This window comes from Aegilops tauschii, chromosome 4, assembly GCF_002575655.3.
Source record: "Aegilops tauschii subsp. strangulata cultivar AL8/78 chromosome 4, Aet v6.0, whole genome shotgun sequence".
In the NCBI taxonomy this organism is placed as follows: Eukaryota; Viridiplantae; Streptophyta; class Magnoliopsida; order Poales; family Poaceae; genus Aegilops; species Aegilops tauschii.
The window spans coordinates 492,505,554-492,509,805 of record NC_053038.3 but is presented as its reverse complement, the minus strand read 5'-3'; positions in this window follow the sequence as shown (position 1 = coordinate 492,509,805).

Genomic DNA, 4,252 nt, shown 5'->3' with positions numbered 1-4,252 from the left:
TCAGTGGCTTTAAAAGCGCTTTAGAAAGGGCTGTCTGCATTACTGGATGCACTATATCAAATTGTAGTAAAAACAAGGGGCTACGTAGACTATTCTGAGGTGGTATGCTAAATCCATGATCAACTGATGTAGCTAGTGTGACTAAAGCAGCAACTATTGGCTTAACTGGTTCTAAACTCTCCCACCCGATAAAGGAATTGAAAGACTACCCCGGGCCACGTAGACTATTCCCTTCCGCGGACATTCTTTTCTAGAAGGAAAGTAGCAAAGCCGAACGCAAATACACATGCAAATTGCGTCGACTACCTCATCACTGTCCAAAATGGGGGATACCGCTATTCATACATGGATGGACGAGGGACTCCGCTAACAACATCAGTAGATGACTTTTCTCGCGGAATGCTATTAACATTGGAAAAAAACACAGCTCTCAAACTCACCCTCTGGGTGATAGGTAGAAGCATTAGTACCTAACGGAGCGGTATCTAACCAAAAAAGGGAGGTGATGTTCTTTTTAGAAACATGATGGAGCATGGCTTCCTTTCTTCTTAGATACATTTCATTCATTCCATTTCACTATAGTTTACACCAGAATATCTTGCTAATCCTGACAGATCTCGAAAAGGGTGGGAGCACTAGAACCAAATCTACATACACATCGAAACTTCCTATCTCAGCCAAGCTAGCACCTTCATCCCACCAATGCATTGTACGACTCTCCACCCCCTTTTCCTCCCTCACGAAATCCTAATTTCCCGCAATGAAATTCGATTTCGTTCATGTCGGCGGTTGGCAAAACGGCCCTGAGATCCGGGACTGGTAAAACATGGGTGCCCAATTTTCTTTTCCGTGCACCGCCTTAGTGCGCTTATGAAGGCGGTGGGGAGTCCTTAGCCTTTGAACCAAACTCTAGGGAACGCTCAATTGCCTGACGTCTCAACTGCAATGGTGAACTCAGTGACATACACTGAAATGGATTACATCTATTATTCCAAACAAGGCTGATATTAGCATAAAAGCCCTTCCATGCAATTTCTTGCTTCGCTCTACAGACGAAAGTGCCAGATAGTCAATGGTAACCAGAAGATCTATGGTTTTCGAGAGAAGGTAATTGGAAAAATGATTCATTCCTTTGCTTTCTTTCAGATATCTATTCAATAAGATGATCTGACCTTACCTGAAAACTAGATTCATGAAGAAGCCCAAAAAGTGTCGGGCTTAGTGCAGCCCAGTTCCTAGCCAGTGTGGGGTTCTGCCATGGATATTCGGTCCACTCTAGAATTCCATTCATTTTTCAAACGTAACTCGATTGACTCAATTCACAAACGGCAAGGAAGTCAAAAGTGACGCTTACAGGTCGTACGACAATTGCTTCTCTTCCGGGACTACATACATCTTTTCTTTAACAACTACCATACAAGCTATTCGCGTAATACATGCTAGTAGGTAGGCTGGTGGTGGAGTATTTATTTTTGTCTTTTTTTGGTCTGTCTGTATTTCGGGGATGGTGCGAATCCATCTATCCACCATTCTTTTATCTTTTAGTAGTGTTAACCTCAGTTCTGGTTCTTTATCTTGGAATACTCTCCGTTGTCCTGGAAGCAATGCTTGAAAGAAAGCGTAAGGAAGCGTCAAATCAGTATGATGTATTGGCAAAGCCAGTAAGAAGGGAATAGAAAGTAGATATGGACTCCCACTGTAGATGTGGTTTTATACCTTGAAGAATTGGTACCTTATAGCATAGCGAATTTACTTTTCTTTCAAAAGGATATATCAACCTGTAGTGAAACCGGGCCACCGAGCTTGCTTTTACCGCTCTTACAGCTCTATCTCTTCTCTTTTATGGGTAGTTTGGCCAGAAAGAGAAAGAGGAATGTACCCATTTCTATTTATCCATTCTCATAGAAAGTACCAAAAATATTTTTGAATGTATGGAGCAGGCGTATGAGTTGATATCTTCAAGAGTCAAATCCTTTTCTTGCCCACCCAGCCATAAAAGAAAAAAATCGTTACGAGCGGTCTTAAACCCTCACCTCAATCTCAAAAATGGAATTGAAAAGCTCCAATTTAAATAATGGTACCGGGGAAATACCCAGGGAAGAATCGTTCTTTGAATCATCCAGATCTATCAATTTGCGAATTCAATAAAAAACGGACTGATCCTCAGAATACACCATCATCTTTCGAAGTGCGCAGTCAATATTATGTTATATTCAAAGAAACAAGTCAAAGAGTAAAGGCTTCGCCCTTCAATACCACACTTCCAATCGAAATTCCTACGAGATTGACGTTCGACAAAAAGACATGGTTTGATAGAAAATTTAAGTGGGTATCAAATAAACTGGAATGAATGGTATCAATTTCTTCTTTTCTATACTGAATCTGCTTCGGTATCTCTTTCTTCCTTCCCTTCTGTAAAGCAAGCAGTGACTAGCCTCTGGCACTCACTTTCGAAAGCACCAATTGACTTGCTTTCAGAACAACCCTGATCAGTTATACCTGAAATACCACCCGTACGTAGTACGCCATTCCCAACGCGGAGCGCCTTTATTTTTGTATTGAACTCCGCTAGGAAGAAAAAGTTAGACCGTAGCCTTGTCAAACAACCTCGTTTCTCGCTTTTGTCGATTGACTCGTGGGACTCTACTGAATTCCAGCATGGGTGTGGTAGATTACTGACGTGAAGCCGGACCTCTATGAGTGCTCTACATGGCTGGATCAAAGATCCAAATCGTAATGTCGCGGCATACATAATCAGAAAATAGGATTCGTGAGAGCGTTTTCTTTAGCTGTTCCTTAAGAAAGCTATCGACTTAACCGCTTGTGTTAAACATATAGATTGTCCTATTCTCTCTTTTTTCTCAAATGACCTATTTCACATAACCGATGTTGATTACAGATTTTGCCTTGCGTCACATTATCGTGGTGATCAATTCCTTTCGTGGATCGATTGAAATAACCGATTTTGGTGTATTAATTCAAGATAGGTAATTTTCCTCAAGGTCATAAAGATCGGTCATCTAGCGTGGACTTCTGACTCTAAGTGGAAAGTCTTTCTCATCTACCTTCCATCCAAAACCGTTTTTCCGCATTTTTTCTGCCAAGTTACTTAAATCTATATCGGAGCTATAGGATCAGTAGACCCGTAAGCGAAGATGGTTCGCTCCCACATAAAGAGACGGATATTCGATGTGTTTAGCATAGTGACACTTTTTTTGGTGCCAAAACAGCCCCAATCCCTTTAGTCATTTCGCTTTTCGTGCCGGCCTGTATTCGGAGTTTCTTGGATTTGCGGTGCCTGAATGCCTTTCTCCTTCTTTTTGGTGACGTCGGATGCCCGCCTTTGGCGCTCAGAAGTGGATTCTCCTTCAAAGAGGGCTTTTCCCCTAAGAAAGGGACATGGTTGTACTGGATTTCTAGTCCTATAGTGGAAGAGCAGATAGGATCACACCTACACGTAAGTTCGTTCGTTGGGTTAGTGGCCACCCGCACTCCAACCTATCTATATGGCAACAAAGCGAATGACAAGGCCAAAGTAGTTGACTCTTATTGCTAACTTGACTCGGTCTAAGGGCGAGCTTGAATACAACTCACAGCACGACTCCTCCAGGGGCCTTCAGGCACTCAAACAAATAGTGAGACAGACACCATCTATAGAACTTGAATGACAATACACCCATATATTCTAGCTAACAATCAGAAACTGTATCCAAATGGAGGGACACTCTTCCTTCAGAAAGATGCCTTCGAAAGAAAAGCTCTTCCCCTCAACGACACAACACATTTTCTCAAATGTTCCACGTTTCTCACCATATCCTCATAGGGTTGAAGCACAAGAAAGAGGATTACTTGGTTACCTTGCTTCCCTCGCCTAGGACAGTAGAAGGATCTGTGGCCGAAGGCGCCACAAACGAAGCGGGTCGCCTCTTTTCTGCAGATCTCCACAAGATAACCCTTCTCCCCGCAACGATAGCACATAATGTTTTTCCCATGCTTGCGCGGTGAGGAGGACAAGGCCTTGAGAAGCTTTTCCACCATTTTTCCCCTTTGGCATTTGGATCCATGTTTTCTTTAACGATCTCCGTGATAGTAAAGGTTTTTTTGGTAGCCTTTGCTTTTGACGGCGATGAAAGAAAGAGAACCCCTCCTATCTTTTGACCGTGGTCAAAATCCTATCCAAGTCCCCTTTTTCAGATCTTTCTCCTGGTTTTGATCATCACCGTTCACCTACTTGTTACGGAGATCCCGACCA